Below are 18,951 nucleotides of genomic sequence, written 5' to 3' on the forward strand. Positions count from 1 at the left end.
GGTCAAAATGATGGATTTTAAAGAAAGAGCAATATTAGAATTTTAAAAACTGATGCCTGGTGACAAAAGGCCACTTGCTCCTCCTCATTTATAAGTGAGGTTTTTTTTGTTGTTTTTTTTTTGAGACAGAGCCTCAAGCTGTTGCCCTGGGTAGAGTGCTGTGGCATCACAGCTCACAGCAACCTCAAACTTCCGGGCTTAAGCGATTCTCCTGCCTCAGCCTCCAAAGCAGCTGGGACTACAGGCACCCACCACAACGCCCAGCTATTTCTTTTTTTTGGTTGCAGCCATCATTGTTGTTTGGTGGGCCTGGGCTGGATTCGAACCCTCCAGCTCAGGTGTATGTGGTTGGCACCTTAGTCGCTTGAGCCACAGGCGCTGAGCCTGTAAGTGAGGTTTTAAAAAGAATTCTGGTACAATTATAACTCTCTAAACAGAAAGGAATTATCTTTTCCCGCATTCTGCATTTCTCCCTGACAGAATCAACCAGATCATGATGTATATCTCCATGTTTGCTGTGATAAAAATTCTCCAGACATTATTTAGGCCCCTGGCAGAGAGTGTAATGTACAGTATTTAAATACTGAATGGCAAAACTAATGTGGTAAAGAGTTATCTTAGGCAGTGGTTTCCAGCTACAGGAGAATCAGTAAAATTTTAGAGCTGGAAAGAGCTTTCATGATCACTTTGTCCGGCTTACTCATTTTCCAAGTAATGAACAGCCAGGTAAAGTGTATAACATCATTTGGGCGAACCCGACTGGTTTGGTCATTAGTAGATGAGAGTGGCTTACCTGTGGGAATGTGACAGTGGGCTGATGTAATACTTCGTATTAGCTGCTTTAATACATCAACTAACAAATATTTATCTACTTCTTTCTCTATCCACTGTCCAGGAACATGAGAAGTACAAAACAAGCTTCACCATATGTAAGGCTGACGAGGGAAACAACGAAGGAACCCACTCCGCAGTAATAACCACGACTGTGGAAAGAGACTGAGGAATTATGTATAGCTGTATTTACACAGCAGCCTGGAACATGGTTCCCCAAACCTGGAACTTACCACCCGGGGTAACACTCAAAATTTAATAAAACAAGACAGAAAAACGGCTGGGTGCAGCTGCTCATGCCTGTAATCTTAGCACTCAGAAAAGCTGAGGCAGGAGGATTGCTTGAGCACAGGAGTTGGAGACCAGCCTGAACAATGGCAAGACACCATCTCTACTAAAATAGAAAAATTAGCCAGGCATTGTGGCAGGTGCCTGTTGTTCCAGCTACTCAGGAGGCCAAGGTCGGAGGATCCTTTGAGCCCAGGAGTTTGAAGTTGCAGTGAGCTGTGAGGACTCCACTGCACTCTAACCAGGGTAACAGAGTGAGATTCTGTCTTAAAAACAAAAAAAAAAGCAAAGTCAATTAGCAAAACAAAAATAAAATGGGCCATTAAATGCAAAGCTAGTCCAAGTTCAGTGGTGTTTAGAATTAATTGATCACAACCAGTTTTAGATTTGTTTCTTCTATCCACTCCCAGCAATCTTGTTGCTGATTCCCTTGACTTAAAAAAAAAAAAAAGCTAAGGACATTTTGTGTACATCCCTGGCATTTTTTGCTGTAGCTCAAGCAGCTAAGGTGCCAGCCATATACACCTGAGCTGGAGGGTTCGAACCCAGCCCGGGCCTGCCAAACAATGACGGCTGCACAAAAAAATAGCCGGGTGTTGTGGTTGGTGCCTGTAGTCCCAGCTACTTGGGAGGAAGAGGCAAGACTCTCTTGAGCCCAAGAGTTGGAGGTTGCTGTGAGCTGTCATGCTACAGCACTCTACCCAGGGTGACAGCTTGAGGCTCTGTCTCAAAAAAAAAAAGAATAACACGAATTCTGGGAGGCTGAGGCAGGGAGCTTGTACAAGTTTAAACCTTGCCTGAGGAGGGCGGCACCAGTGGCACAGTGGGTAGGACACCGGGTGGCAGGTTCAAACCTGTTGTTGTTCAACAACAACAAAAAATAAACTTTCACTTAAAAAAAAAAAAAACTTGCCTGAGGAAAAGCAAGACTGGTCTGTGCTAAAAATAGAAAACTTAGCTGGATGTCTTAGCAGGTGCTATAGCCCCAGCTACTTGGGTGAGGCAAGCGGACCGCTTGAGCCCGGGAGTTTGAGGTTGGTGTCAACTATGATGATGCCACTGCAGTCTTGCCAGGGCAACAGAGTGAGACTCTGTCTCAAAAAAAAAAGAAAGAAAAAAGAAAAAAAGGGCGGCTCCTGTGGCTCAGCGGGTAGGGCGCCGGTCCCATATGCCGAAGGTGGCGGGTTCAAACCCAGCCCCGGCCAAAAAAAAAAAAAAAAAAAAAAAAAAAAAAAAAAAAAAGAAAAAAGAAAAAAAATAACATGAATGACATGACATCATATACTCCCTTTTAAGGGTGGTAGGCAAAGGACCACACCTTATGCATTCATCTCTACACTTCATAGGGCCCTGTACCTTTTTGGGCACAAATATTCATTGAACAAGTAAGTAAACATTACTTCACCAACTGTTTCTTTCTTTTTTTTTTTTTTTTGTGGTTTTTGGCCGGGGCTGGGTTTGAACCTGCTACCTCCAGCATATGGGACCGGCGCCCTACTCCTTGAGCCACAGGCGCCGCCCTCACCAACTGTTTCTTGATGATACTTAGAGAATTGCAGACTTAAAACAAATCTAGTTCAAATTATACCCAATACACTAAAATCTTTACAGGAAAATATATCTGCTATATTCACCATTTTCAGAATCTAGGGATTACATAATTCTTGTTTTGTTAGCTAACCACATAATGAAACTTTATAACATTTAACTTGTGATGTGCTAACTATGTGATTCTGTTCATTATGAAATAAGATTAGAAATGTTAGAAAGATCCCAGCTGGATACAGGAGCATATGTCTGTAGTTCCACCTACTCAGGAGACTGAGGTGGGGAGATCTCTTGAGTGCAGGAGTTTGAGGCCACCCTGGTTTCAACATAAGGAAGACCCCATCTCAAAAAATATGGAAACAAACAAATACAAAGAATACATAAAAACAAAAGAACATATTTAACTATCTGAAAACCATAGCTATTTTAATATACAAAGTGGAATACATTTGCTGTAACTTTCTAAAATTCCATTAATAATTGCATGAGATTCTCTGCAGCTTTACTTTTTAATCTGAGAACTGTACTGTTCCAGGAGATTAGATCATAGACTATGGGTCAATGTTTCAAATAGGACATCATAAAGACCTTAGTTTACTCAGTATTTGCCAAATGTGACAAAATCACCCATAATAAGCCTCAAAAAAGTTTCCTTTAAATTAAGCTCTGTTCTTTATTCTAATTTCTTAAAAGGCACTCTGGATATGAAGTAATAAAAGTATATGATGTCGGCCAGGCACGGTGGCTCACACCTGTAATCCCAGCACTTTGGGAGGCCAAGGTTGGTGGATTGCTTGAGCTCAGGAGTTCAATCAGAGTATACTCATAATCAGCCTGAGCAAGAGTGAGATCCCGTCTCTAAAAAATAACCAGGTGTTGTGGCGGGCGCCTGTAGTCTCAGCTACTCGGGAGACTGAGGCAAGAGAATCATTTGAGCCCAAGAGTTTGAGGCTGCTGTGAGCTATGAGCACTCAACTCCAAGGAGACAAAGTGAGACTTAGTCACTTTGTCTAAAAAAAAAAAAGTATATGATGTTTATCTGATAAGAATGTATTGATATTAAATTATGACCAAAGACTTTTTATCACCCTTAAAAAACTGAAAGCATTAAGCTTCAAGATACTTTGATTCAGAAAAATTAGTCTATACTCTCAATCCCAAAGCACTTTTTTCTGTTGTTTGTTTTTTTAAACAGGATCACCATATACCTAAAAGAGCATGGGTATATATTTGTGCAAAAAACAGGCCAGCTACAAATGCAGTCCAAATTATGGAATACTTAATACATGATTATTTTTAGTCAAATTAATTATATTACAAAATAAAAAGAACAAAAGAGTTTAAAATTTGAAGTACATAACATGCCTACATTTGAACGTGTCATGTATATGAAAGATTTTCAACATAGAAAACATAGACGCTCAGGAAATGAAAAGGACAATAAACCCAAGTTTGGTTGTTTTTCTTGTTTTCAAATAATTGTTAGCTCTCATTTAGACCATAATGACTTTTCTCATTATAAATACACTTAAAATTTTGAAGTGAAATAAAAATTTTATAAAATAAAAAATTTCTTATCCTATATTTGCATTATTAACATGTGTAACTCCAAAGTAGTAGGGCCAGATTAAATGGCTTTTATTTGGATAAGCACTTGAAGCTACAAACTAAATAAGCATTTCTGCTAAGTTATTGTTGAAGCTCTTCATTAATTTTCACAAAACAAAATGTGTTAACGAAATATCCTTTTAATTTGCCTAGACTCTGAAAATTTTAGTCTCTATAAAAATTTGAAGTATCATAAGTAAAACTACCAGCTAGATCTCTTTCAATAAATTCCAATGAACTGCATTTTTTTCCTTTACATTCTTCTGAATAAGTGAGAAAGAAATGGCTCTTAAATCATTCAGCTTGCTCCATCGAGCTGCTCTTTTCATCATTTTATGAGAATGAATTAAGCACATAAAAGGCATGGGGATATTCATAATAAGAGTATTAGAGTCTGAGTACTATAATTGTACTTATTGTAAAATTTTTTTATTGCAAATATTTTTTAAAAAGAGTTATCTGAAATATCTTTTTCTCTCTGTCACAGCCTTGCCACCCCCATTATTATTGTTAGTTTTTTAAATGCACCACTGCTAAAGCTATTTTGCAAGAAGGAAAAACTATGTCAAAGTTCTTTAATACTACAGAAAAATTCTTTTAAGTGTTGCTAAAATGAACATTCCAAGCCAACCATAATTACATCATAAGTAAAAATTTTGTCTGTCTTTTTTCTAAGTAGTTTTTACAGAATATTTTAAGAAACCATTAGGAATAGCAGTAAACATAGATATGTGAACTGAGCACTTGAAATTCTTTAAGTCCAAGTATATGGTCTAAATCTAATGATACTTAGTGTGATTTAGAATATCTCACAATTGATTTTAAAAGGCTCCAGTTTTTCTTCTAACTATAATTTATTTCTGTAAAATTAAAATATCCAAATTGTTATATTCTCCAGAAACCTAAAGGAAGCTGTTAGACAACTAATTTTAAAGGCAAAATTTAATTATTACTAAACACTCATACTCACTGATCATCTGGTAATCTGACACTTGACTTATTCATTTTGAAATTTTATTATTTTTTTATTCTTTTATTCTAAATTCTGTATTATGATAATAATTTCTTACCTAAGTTCATATGAAGCATAAGGGTTAGATTTCATCAGAAGGAAACCTTTTATGAAAATTAATTATTTTACTTGGAGAGTCAAGACAATTTCTTTTCATGTTTGGCCAGGATGTTGGGTTGTGTTAGTGACTGGCATTAGTAAGAGGTTCCTTTACAGGGGATAGTTGTTTTTTTTTTCTTTGTACTTTCCCCACTATTACTTAGCTATAGTATTTTAATAAGCTTTTGTTTCTTTATGATACTGGTTATATGTATACAAAATATCCCTCCCTACATTATTTTCCAGTGTCAAGCAGTAATTCCTTCTTCCCTTGCATTTTATAGAGCTTTCTCTACTGGTCCAAAAATTTCATACATATTCCCAGTCTTGGTCCTTTTTCTGCAAACTAAATTCCACAAATATTTGTTGAAGGCTTCTCAGTGCCCTTGTGTGGCAGAAAAGGTGAAGGGTGGTATGAATAGTTTAACTCTTTTTACAGCTGTGGAAACAAAGGCCCAGGAGGTGAAAAAACTGACCCAGGGTCACAGCAGGGTCAGCTTCACACAAGAAATCAGGCACCACAGTGTCATCCACAGTTTAGGAAGGAAAGCCATCTAGTTTACAGGTAAATGAAGTTAGTGAAGAGCAGCATTTTTAATTCAAAGGCATAGCCAATACTTTGAGCTCTTGAGAGACCATTTTACTTTTCAGTTCTTGTGGCTAGATAGGGGTGAAAGGGTGAACCACCCCTACTGTAAGAGAAAATCCAATGTAAGAGAAAACCCTAATGTAATAGAAAAGCCAATGGCAGGGAGAGTTTGTGCTTCAGGAGATAAGAGTGGAGGGTGGAGTTTGAACTACACCATGGGGAGATACTATATGTATACTTATATGTACCTCATATAAATAGTGCACATGTAAAGAGTAATACACAGGTCCCCACCTGAAATTTCACTAAAGCAAAAACAGAATAAAATTCAATCCTGCTGATTATTAATTTGGAGTAAATCTGAACACATTTTCCAAGTTCCATATAAGGAGGAATTTCTTAGCTTACTGCTAAGGGAAAGTGAGATGACTGTTAAAGCAGACTCCTTAGCCCCTAAAGATTTTGATGGAGCTGGGCCGTGAAACAAGCTTTTCAAAAACATGAGAGATCATGGCTAAAGAAATCATGGGCTGGGTGCTGTGGCTCATGCCTGTAATTCTAGCACACTGGGAGGCTGAAGTGGGTGGATTGCTTGAGCTCAGGAGTTTGAGATCAGCCTGAGCAAAAGGGAGCCCCGGTCTCTATTAAAAATAGAAAAACTAGGGCGGCGCCTGTGGCTCAAATGGATAGGGCGCTGGCCCCATATGCCGGAGGTGGCAGGTTTAAATTCAGCCCTGGCCAAAAACTACCAAGAAAAAAAAAGAAAAACTGAGGCAAGAAGATCACCTGAGTGTAAGAATTGGAGGTTGCTGTGAGCTATAATGTTACAGTACTCTACCCAGGGTGACAGCTTGAGACTCTGTCTCGAAAAAAAAAAAGAAAGAAATCATGGGATCTGTTCCACACCAGCCTTTCACATTGAACCAATTTTACCTGTTTTGGATAGTTTAAATGAGATCCTGATGAAAGTCACTGAGGTAATTTTTTTAAAGTTATCCTCCACCATTAAGGCTTTTCAACCTTAATTTTTAATGACATGCAGAACCTCTGGGCAGAAGAAATTAAGGCTTTTTTTTTTTTTGGTAATGATATTGGGTCTGGGTAAACCTCACCTTGGGTCTGTTTTCTTATCATCAAAAATAGAGAAAAAAATACTATTACTACCTTTTTTTTCCTTTTTTGAGACAGAGTCTCAAGCTGTCATCCTGGGCAGAGAGTACTGTGGTGTCACAGCTCACAGCAACCTCAAACTCTTAGGCTTAAGTGATTCTCTTGCCTCAGCGTCCCAGGTAGCCTGTAGGCGCCTGCCACAATGCCCAGCTAGTTTTTGGTTATACCCTGTTTCCCCGAAAATAAGACAGTGTCTTATTTTAAGGTGTGCTCCCAAAGATGCTGTAGGTCTTATTTTCAGGGGACATCTTATCTTTCCTGTAAGTAGGTCTTATTTTTGGAGGATGTCTTATTTTAGGGGAAACAGGGTAGTTGTCATTGTTCTTTGGCAGCCCAGGGCTGGGTTTGAACCACCAGCTCCAGTGTATGTGGCTGGCCCCTTAGCCGCTGAGCTACAGGCACGGAGCCTTATTACCACCTTTCACTCAGGGTTGACATATGACATCTCCCCCCACCTCTGAATTAGTCCTGTGTCTACCCGCATTGACCTTCCTCCAGCAATTTCTTCAACAGTAAAATGGGCAGCTAGTAGATTCTTGATAATCCTTCCAGCCCCAAGTTATAGGATCATCTTTTTATGAAATAAGTTCAATTGAAAGTCATATAAAAGAGAAGATACTCTGTATAGTCCCATAGTTATTAAACAGCTATACATAATGTTCAAGAATTTGAAATACATATAAAAAGGGGTAGATATTTTCCCATTTTGGTTTTCTTCTTTCTGTTAAATAAAAAGTACTAACAGGCTGGGTGGGTGGCTCACGCCTGTGCCTGTAATTATGGCATTCTGGGAGGCTGAGGTGAGCGGATTGCTTGAGCTCAGGAGTTCAAGACCAGCCTGAGCAGAGTGAGACTGTCTCTAAAACATAGCTGGGTGTTGTGGCAGGTGCCTGTAGTCCCAGCTACTTGGGAGGCTGAGGCAAGAGGATCGCTTGAGCCCAAGTGTTTGAGGTTGCTGTGAGCTCTGATGTTACAGCACTCTATGCTGGGTGACAAAGTGAGACTCTGTCTCTAGAGACAATACCAATACCCAACCTCTAATCAGTTGGGTATATGTATACATAAAATCAAATTCCCCAATGTCCTGAAGTTATCTGTTCAGATAATTTTCTAAAAATGAGTAAAACCTGTTTTATGATCTTATGTCATTAAATCTGTTGGCTTTTAATAGGCATTCTCTAGAGACAGAGTCTCACTTTGTCGCCCTGGCATCACAGCTCACAGCAACCCCCAGCTCTTGGGCTTAAGCGATTCTCTTGCCTCAGCCTCCTGAGTAGCTGGGAAGACAGGCGCCTGCCACAACGCCGGCTATTTTTTGTTGCTATTTTGTCTGGGGCAGAGCTCAAACCTGCCATCCTCAATATATGGGGCTGGCGCCCTACCCACTGAGCCACAGGCGCCACTCTCCAAAAAATATTTTTTAAAAACTACTAACAGCATAAACTTTGAAAGACAAAATCTTTTTTTTTTTTTGTAGACAGAGTCTCACTGTACCGCCTTCGGTAGAGTGCCATGATGTCACAGGACTCACAGCAACCTCTAGCTCTTGGGCTTCCGCGATTCTCCTGCCTCAGCCTCCCGAGCAGCTGGGACTACAGACGCCCGCCACAACCCCCCGTCTATTTTTTTGGTTGCAGTTCAGCCAGGGCTGGGTTTGAACCCACTACCCTGGGTATATGGGGCCGGCGCCCTTCTCACTGAGCCACAGGCGCCACCCGAAAGACAAAATCTTAACTACCAAAATTATGTTACAGAAATTGTAGCTTACTATTTACTACAGTGAATCTAGATACCTTCTGGGTTCGTGGGTCCCTTTCCTGTTACAAGTGCTTTAAACATTTTGACTTCCTTTTACACTACAAAGTCTGGTTTCTTGACTTTATATCCACTTTAGTCCGGATTTTTGCAAACAAGAACATATTTGCATATTCATATCGATATAACCATAAAAGGATTCAGAATTAAAACTCTGTAACTTCAAGTTACACTGCAGAGCCTCTTTGGTAATGCCAAACTGAGGCAATTTGCTTGAAATATGTTGTTTTCAAAATGAATTTCTGTTTGAATACCCAACCTCTAATCAGCTGGGTATATGTATACATAAAATCAAATTCCCCAATGTCCTGAAGTTACCTGTTAAGATAATTTTCTAAAAATGAGTAAAACCTGTTTTATGATCTTGTGTCATTAAATCTGTTGGCTTTTAATAGGTTTTCATGAAAGTTAGAAGCAAAATGAACTATATTTTAATCCACAGATAACAGATTTTCATGAAATAACTCATAGTCCTCTGCATAACTTTTATGTTTTTTTTAATTTACTGCAAAGAAACATGGGGGACAAAACCTTTAAAAAAACAAGATAATCGTCTTTTATGTCATATATAAGATTACATTTAATGAAACTACAAATGATTAAAGAGATGCTTCCCTTGCTAATTAGTTAATAACTACATATTAACAAAACATTTACATTTTTACTCTGTTCCATATTTTAAACAACAAAGACTATAAGCTTGATCACTGGATTTTGTTGTGAGAAGATACTTTAATTTTTAGCTTAATCAAGAGTTCCATAGATCTGATGATTTTGATATTTTTTTCTTGTTATACATCCTCTCTCTGGGCTTTGTTGTACTACATTTGTTGATTGATACTTTCAGAGAGTAATTTTACTTATTACTATATTAGCAGAATTGCCATAAAGAAAGAAAAAAAAAGCATGACTTACTGTAACAAAAAATAAACTTTTATTTGTTTAAAAAGCAATGGCCATTATCCACCTGTTCAAAGGCTCAGTGTTATGATGTTTGGTTATTTTAATGTACTATGACTCTTCCCCCCTCTTTCTAGTGCAATAACATGGGATATTAGGAAAAAGAATATAAGAATAGTAATAGGAAGGGAATATCATTTAACCAGGACAATACCTTCATTTATAGTCACTAAAAACTTTATTGGTGGTCATTCTTGAAGCAACATTAGTTTAATTCCAGCTCCCCTAGCCCCCATAAATAAAAGACAGTAAACAAAATAAAATAAAAGACAGTATATAAAAGGACCCAGAGTTCACTTAAAATCTAAGTTTCCTCTCCATATTTAAGTTTCAAAAAATATTGTTGATTTCACAACAATAGCAGATCAGTATCTTTGGCTCTTTCTTTTACAGGGCCATTTGCTCAAATAATACTGTTCACTTTTATTAAAGCATCTATATATAGATGATGTGCACAAATAGAAGTACTAGAACAAGTCAACAGAAGGGATTTGTGAGAACAACTTCGTATTTTGTAGATTAATTTAACTTTTCAAAATATATGACCAGCATTACCTCTATCAATTTTTAAACTGATCACATTTGTCTTTTAATAATGTTGTTAGATATTTTCTGTGTGTAATATTAAATGTAATATGAATTAAAAAAATAGAAAGCAAGGTAATAGAAAGTTATGAAATAGGAAACATATTTGTATTTAAGTTCTAATATTGACATACTTGGGGCATCCTCATTTCAGTTCAATCTGTATTGTGAGCCTTACCTGCCCAGCTTTAAAAAAGTCATATTGGAAGTATTGTGATGGTTAAGAAAAAACTTTAAAAAGTTGTACTTACCTTGCTTGTTTTAACCTGCAACTTCAGAATTTAAACACAAGTTATATCATGCTTTGCTCCCTCACAAATCTTCATTAAGGGCTTCTCAGCAGAAATGTGCATTTGTTCACATGTCCATTTGCACACACTGACTGCATTCCATACCCCACACAACTGCCCTCAGCTGGAAGATTTGTTGTGGTGGTGGTGGTGGAGGGAACAGAACAATGTCACCTTTAACCCTATTGTCTTATTTCACTGAATTAAAAACATCTACTCAAGGTTTTTTGGGGGTCATATTAATATTTAAAACAAAATTCCATTTAATCTGTTGTAAAAAGTCACTATATTGGCTCTGGATTAAAATAACATTTGAATATATTTCTATGGTTGCCAGAGATAAGCATCTAGAGGGTACTACATTCAAAGTTTTAATTTTTTAGTTTATTTTCTACTTGCCTTTTTACAAGTGGCCATTCATTTAAATAAAAACCATAGATTTAATTCAAATCTTAGTGGCAAAGAAATTATCATAAGGCATGTGGCAACAGAATTAAGGAGCAAAATTCTTAGGTAATTTTCAACAAACGAAAACAAAATATGGTAACATAGTTCTTACTTAATGGTTCCATAACAAAATATTAACTATATGACAGAAACAGTATCCATTTCTGATAGTAAAAATTTGTTATTTTTTCTTGGCTTTTATGCTCTCTTTTACATTGTTAGTATCTTTTTTATGAATTAGATTTTTAATAGCTGGATTAGAATTAAAGTATCTATGCAAGAGGGACCATACATTATTTTAGATTAAAGAGCAGTATGTTTCATCAAATTGTATACAGTTAAAAAAACTTTATGTTTTACAAGTAATATGTAGTTATTTTTAAGTTAGCCTCCAACTCTTGGAAAGTACTAGGAAAACATTTCAGATTACAAATAAAGACATGAATAGTTTACCCTACAAAGAAAAATGATTTAAAAAATTGAAAAATTCCTTCAGTGATTGACATAAGACCTCCCCAAAACAAAATTAAGTAAGAATTGGAAATTATCAAACAGGTTCAATATTGATAATAAAGTTAGACCTCAACTCAAACAAGATTTTGCCTTAAGCAAGCACTAATGTTGTCAATTTAAAACTAACTGGTCACTAAATTTAAGTCAGTTGAGGAAAAGCAACAAAAAGTACTATAAACTTTTATAATTTTAAAGAAATCTAGTATAAAAAAGAAGTAAATGTTTTAAGAGAAATGTGGTACACATGAATTTTAGGACAATTTTTTATAGTGTCAATTTCGACAAGATTTCAGATTAAGTTTTGTTTTTTTTCTGCTATATTTTATGATCTTAGATTCCTTATGAACTTCAGCTGAGATTTTTTGGTATTAAAACAAAACCCCCAAACCACTCAGCTAGCTTGTTGCTTCCTTCTTTTAAAGTTAGGATCATCATGCTAGAGAGTAGCAGCTCAGGACCAAAATGTAAACTAAATTCAAGAAGGAATACATTTTAATGAGTCAAAGTAGAAATGGTAATCATCTACCACTATTCTTGCAAATAAGGAATTTAAAAAAATATATTCTTGGGTGGCGCCTGTGGCTCAAGGGTAAGGGCGTCAGCCCCATATACCAGGGGTGGTAGGTTCAAGCCTGGCCCCAACCAAAACTGCAATAAGTAAATAAATAAATAAAAACTATATATATATTCTTCCTTAATCTAAAATTAATTTTACATTTACAGATAGCATAAGGAACTTATTAATTTATCTCAAAGATCATCTTGAAGGAGTTTGTGAGAAGTGTGTGTACACACACACACACACACACACACACATATCTGTTTCATTAAGGAAACTCATTCCTAAATTTTTTGGGATTGAATTCTGGAAAAGAAATGGTCAAGATAACAAAGGGTCCAACTATGAAAATAATAATCTAAGATTTTTTTAAATGCACATGTTAAAAAATTCTAAAAATTAGCTATAACCTCATCATGTGCTTTACTTTCAGATTATTTAAGTGGGGACAGTAGGTTCTTACTGTTCTTTAGAGTGGGATTTCATGCTTGGATAACTATCCCATTTTACTTCATTAGTTAATACATTTTTTTCTCTATCCCTTTCCTTTCACCATTAGCAAGGAAACATGCAGGATAAATGAGTTGCAACCAAGAAACAAGATTAAATACCCAAATCTTCTTCCTAGCTTCCCCAGATCCCTTCCCCCACTGACAAATGCCTGTCTTTGTTTCCTATGGCTGGACTGTAAATACATATATGTACACCACCAATTACCAGAGAGTCTTTTCATTAAAGGACTCATCCTTCTCCTCACCTAGAAGAATGAGTATTTTAAAATTTGCACCCAAGTAAAGTAGTATACTAAGTAATCCAGAATATAATTGTAATAAAAGGAATCATGCTTATCTTCTACTTTAACAATTATGTAGTGTACCAGATAAAAATTCCTATTCCTGACTTAGTAGTTGAAAATTAAAAAAAAAAATCAATTTATCTCAACCAGAACAGAGGTTTGTTTCTTAAAAAAAAATTGATTGTATAAATCTTTTATTTTTGAGAAAATATTTTAAAAATCACAAATTAAGTACTAAAAGGCATGCCAAAATAAAAAATAAAAAGATAAAAAAATCCCAGGTTTTAGAGTTTTGGCTTGTCTAATTTTGAAATTTTTTTTACAATTACAGCTTATTCTAAAAGATTCCTTAATATCATTCTACTGTATCCTTTTCAAAATAGAAAAATATGTAAATCAACCTAGAATCATTTTACAAATAATCATGTCTTCAAATTTTAAATTTAAATTTTCTTAAGTGTTTCTTAGGTGTTCATCTAAATTATGAACTCTATATAATCTTTAGCATATCATAAATTCATTTTCTGAGCTTTAATTTGTTCAACTGAAAATAAACCATTTGTTAGTTATCCAATGTTTCTGAGGACTAATTTCACATATCAGCTTCAAAAATTCAATCTATTAACTACATTAGTGAAATGCAGTTGAATTATACAAAATGTAAACAGAATATGTACAATGATTACTTCTATTTTAAAAGTTTTCCTTTACTAATCAACTCTGGTTTTTGTTGTTATTTGTTTTAAAAAGCTGCTCAGATAGCTTTGTTTTAATATCATGTAAATGGCAATTTATATTACTCAGTTTTTAGAGACTAGAACCAAATAGTACAGAATTAAAGATAGTTTTTCTAAAAACAACTTAAGAGGATGATGTAACATCACCATACCTAAGAGTTAACAATACAGAGAAAATCTTTGAATTCACTAATTTAAACCAATTTTTCTCAAAGCTTTTAATATTACCGAGGAATTATCGTTTTACTAGTTTTTAGCCAAATCGAGTTTTTTGTCAAGACTTAAAAAAATGAACAATTAAATTATCTGTGAACAAATGAAATTATATTCTTAACTGATACATTTCCTTTTCTCCAGATAATGCAAGACTGGTAAAGTCTGTTATGAAAACAGACATACCAAACAAAATTTTACTTCCTTCTTTTCTGTACGGCCAGAGTTCTGACCTTTAATTAATTTTTGACAAGACCAATAGCAATTTATTTCTATAATTAAAAACCCAACAAAGACACCAGTACACCACTGTGTCTGTTTGCTTTTTCAGTTTATCAAATTAAATATGATTATTTCGTTTGTCTCGTTTCTTTCCAATTCAAATTTATATTTATCTTTTCTCACCGTCTCCACCAAACGTCAGTAAAATTAGAACATTTCAGCTACAGAATTCAATCCTTCAAGGTCGGTCTCAGCTTCATTGGTCTTAGGGCAGCTTCAACGAAAATGTGGTCTCCGCAAAGTTGATCTTACCCGGAATTTTTCGTTTGCTTTTTTTGGAGGGGTTATTTGGTTTTGCTTAAAACAACCCCGTGGACCACAAAGGGGGTTAGAAAGGGAGGGGGACAGAAGTAGTCGATTTCTCTAGAAGCCCAGGAAAGTTCAGGCATCTGGGAATTTAGTACAGTTGTTTTAAAGAAAAAACATGTATAAGCTCTAAGATGTTGGAAATGGACAGGGAAACGAAGATGTGACTCCAGCTGCTGAGCATGGCGCAAACCCAGGACCTCCCGGCGCTGGACGTTGGGGGAAGGGAGGGGATCTGCGGGCACCACGCGGTCAGCTGAAGGGGCGGGCTCCACACGCGGACACTCAACTATTTCCTACCCTTCCGAATAGTTACCTCCCTCTTTCCTCCTTGTGGCTGGGATTGAGGGCGAGCCGTTAAAGAACAAGAAAAATGAGAGCGAGAAGAGGGGAACACAGAACCACCCCTCAATTTCAATAAAACCAACGAAGGCGCAAAGGGTTATTTTCGCGCCATAAAAGATGGAAATCCAGGGGCGGCTCCCGGGCCAATGAATGGAAACCAGCAAACGGCTCCGGAGGCTGCGGCCGACGGTGATAGGCTTCCTGTTTCCACCAATCGGGAGAGGGGAGAAGCCCCCCGCCCTCAGCCGGGGCGGTGTCTCTGTCGACGCCGGTTGCTCAACTTGGTCGCCGCGAGTCCACCGGGTGGAGCGCGGGAGCCCCGCCCCAGGGCCGCTTTTTGTGCGCCCTGTGCGTCCGCGGGATCCTGCAAAGGGCCTCCCAGTCTACTCCGTGGGTACCAGGTATTCCCAAGCGCCAGAGAACCCCGCACACATGCGAAACTGAGGCCAGAGGTGCGGGACGGTCCCCAAACACACGTTGTCTGGTCAGTCCCCGCGGCTCTCGGACGAGGGAAGATCTCAGGTGGGATGGTGCGGCGAGGGGCACAGCAGAGGCTGCCCCCGGCCCGCATGTCCAGCCCCGGCCACGCGGCTCCGCGCGGATGGAGGCCCCTAGAGGAGGAGCCAGAAACCCGTTGTTCCGCTGCGGGGCCCGGGGGAGGTTGGTCCAGTGGTCAAGGCCTTGGAGGCGAGCAGGCTTGCAGACGACAGACCTTCCCCAGTGTGAGCTGCAGGGATCCCGCCCTCTTTCTTCAGGCAGAGCCAGAGGAAAAAAGGAAGCAACCCCATTTTCTCATCTCCTAGGGCACCATTTTTATATTTTTATTTTTAAACAAAAATAAAAGAAGACATATTACGGAGAAAGGGCAGATCTAGGTTACCACTTATCGCGTCTCTGGTTTAAACAGATCAGAGTCCAGAACTGTTTGAAAGAGCAAGAGGGTGTTTAAAGTATCTCTTATGAGGCCCAGGCGACGAGGCGGGCATTGTGTGCCTGCCCACCCGCATAAAGGGGCTTAGGCTCCTGGCTGGTCTCACGCAGTAAGGCAAGTGGCAACAAGCATGCCTTTCCCCCTGTCTGCTCAGCCTTCACCCATAACCTGTGGACATGGTAACCGACCTTCTAAACATTTGTTCTCCTTTAGTATTATACTGACCCATAAGAAACATTTTTTTACTATCCTCAGTTCAGCAGATAAGGAGGAGGTGCAGCTGTCCAAAGAGTAAACAGACTGCAGTTGTAAAAGATTCAGCCTCATCCGCCACCAGATACCTTGGGTGGGAGTTGTTTCTTGGTGGAAATGACATTAATTAGGGGGAGCTACAACTGCTTAAGGAGGAACCTAGAGTAGCCCTTAAACAGTTAATATGCATGAGATTCATTAAAAAACTGGAAGTTAGATTGACTTTATGTTCATTATTAAAAATTCACCAAAAGTATTTCTTCACTTGAAGTAAAAAACAGCTATCCATGATCTTTTTACTCAGCCATTGAGGATATAGTTATTCCTGGAAAGACTGGAAGATGGAAAGTGGAGTGGATGGTGTTCACCTCCCTTTCTGATGTCTGAGCTTACATTACCAGTGTATGTTTTTAAGGTCCTACATGGAGTATCCAGTTTGTTAGAATAATACACAGATTAAGTTCACAAAAGTCCCAGGAACATATTTCTTCAAAATAGCACACACTTGTTTTAAATTCCAGCTGTTAGGTTTGTTTGATAATGACAGACAACCATGGGGTAGTATTTAATGAAAAATAAACAATTTATCTCATGCTTTAGAAGTAGATATTCTACTTAGGTCTCAGTTTTATTAAGAGCAAATACAGCCATCCAGAAGCCACCGTTCAACTGACTTTGGAAGCAAGCTGAACATATAGAATTTGTTCTTAAGAAAAATTAATGAGAGTTAAATAATCAACAGACCTCAACATTTACAGTGGTATTAAGAAGAGTAAACTTTACTAAATGAATGAAAAACAGTATTTCTTCACATGCTTTTTTATCCCATGCAACAGGTATGTTTAAATAAATTATTTTAAAAATAATTTAAAAATATTTACATTGTACATACTGTAGAATAACTATTTTTTCTTATTCTGATCAAGGTGCTGTTTAAAATAAAAATGAAAAAAGTAAGCTCTTCTTAAAAGTCAAACCTAAGCATACAGTTACAGATAAATTTCACCAGTAAGCTATTCTTTCAATATTGAGCTTATACTATAGTTCTAAACATTATTATACAGGGACACATTTTTTCCCTCTCATAAAGGAAAAGCATTATTAAATTAAACGTGAATAAAATTATTGTGAAAGTGTGTTTATGTTTAAAGGGCTGAATTTGCTTAGTAGGAAAGAAAAACCTGTTAAAACAGTTGCATTTTAAATGATCTGACACCTTCCAGTTACTTAGCACAAAAAAAACACAAACTTTGTTGTTTGTAAAAGACAAAATGTAAATAGTCTTTATATCATGCAGTAATTCCATGCTTTAAAAACAAATTGCCATTCATCTTTTAATTGGAAAGTACACTTTTAAGTGCTACAAATGCTTTGACAAAGAAACAAACTACATCACTTAATGATTGAAGATGTTTCCAGCGTAAATCACAATATTTTCTCTATTCACAATACTTTTTTTCTACCAGTAAGCGTACTTCATCATTAAAGAATCATGTTTACATATTTTCATGTAATATAAAATTTCTTTCACTTTTTAAAAATTAGCATTTTATGTCTTTTTCATAGAGTACCTGTTAAAAAGTATACCACAAGTATCTGAAGCAAAAGAACCCTTCGAGAATACACAATCATTAAACGACCCTTGGAGATTTCCACAAGATACCCAGCACTGCCTTCGTTTCCGTATTCTTCCTCTCCGGTTCACATTTTGTTGGTCCACAAAGGCTCCACTGGGCCCAGATCCTCTCCCCTACACCCACCATTGTACTAGTTACATATAGGGACAATCGTGAATGGCTCTCGAGGCCAAAAGCGGGCAGAAAAACTCAAACAATATTTAACGTGCGAATACCACCTATGGGTAATGCAGAGAGGTCTTCCTGTTTAAAAGTCCCAAGTTCTCCAACTAAAATTATTTAAATAAAAGTACCAGCCTGCGCCACTCTTTCCGCTCTAGAAACTACAGAAAAGGAAGGTTTCCCTTTAAATACCGACTTTTCCCACTTTGACTTCTCCCCTCCAGCCGCCCAGTTCCCTGACGACCCCATCCCCAAGGCACAAACCTCCGCCCCGGCGCTCCCTTCCCCCACCGGTGGCCTAGCCCGCCCCCGGCCTCATTTATCCCGGAGCCTTTTCTGAATCGCGCAACCAATGGCAAACGCGAAGCGGAGAGCCACCGCCAGCACAGGCAGAGGCGGAGGAGGTGTCGCCCAGACACCCGCCCATGACGCTGCGAGCGCCCATCCCCCCACCGCGCAGAGTCGGGGCCGTCCCACTTTTGCGGTGCCCCGGGACCGACTAGGGTGCACTGGGTGGGGCGAGTCCACCCGCCCGTCCCGCCCCCACCCCGGCTGTGTTTCCGTCCTTGCCAGTCTTGGAAACGTGCTCGCGGCTTTGCTAGGGTTACGCTTCTCCAGTCTTTAAAGCCACCAGTCGAGTTCGGGATTATGACTCTTTGGTTTTGTTAAAAAATTGAATGATTAAAACTACGGTAGCTATAGCTGAGGAATTGCCTAGTTAGCAACCCCACCCCTTTCCTCATCCGGGAAAAAAAACCCCACAAAACAACCCAGTATTCCAACCCTCGCTCCCTGGATCGGCCCTGACCAGATAACCCTTTCTAAACTCGTGTGGTGACAATGAGCTCCCCTCGGCGCCCGGGCGGCGGCTTCTTTAGCGTTTTTTCCCTTCCTCCTCCCCCTTTTCAGGGTCCCTCGCCCAATCTCGTTTCCCCTCCCCCTCTTCCTCTCGTTCTTTTTTTTTTTTTTTTTCCCT

Source organism: Nycticebus coucang, chromosome 11 (assembly GCF_027406575.1).
Source record: "Nycticebus coucang isolate mNycCou1 chromosome 11, mNycCou1.pri, whole genome shotgun sequence".
NCBI lineage: Eukaryota > Metazoa > Chordata > Mammalia > Primates > Lorisidae > Nycticebus > Nycticebus coucang.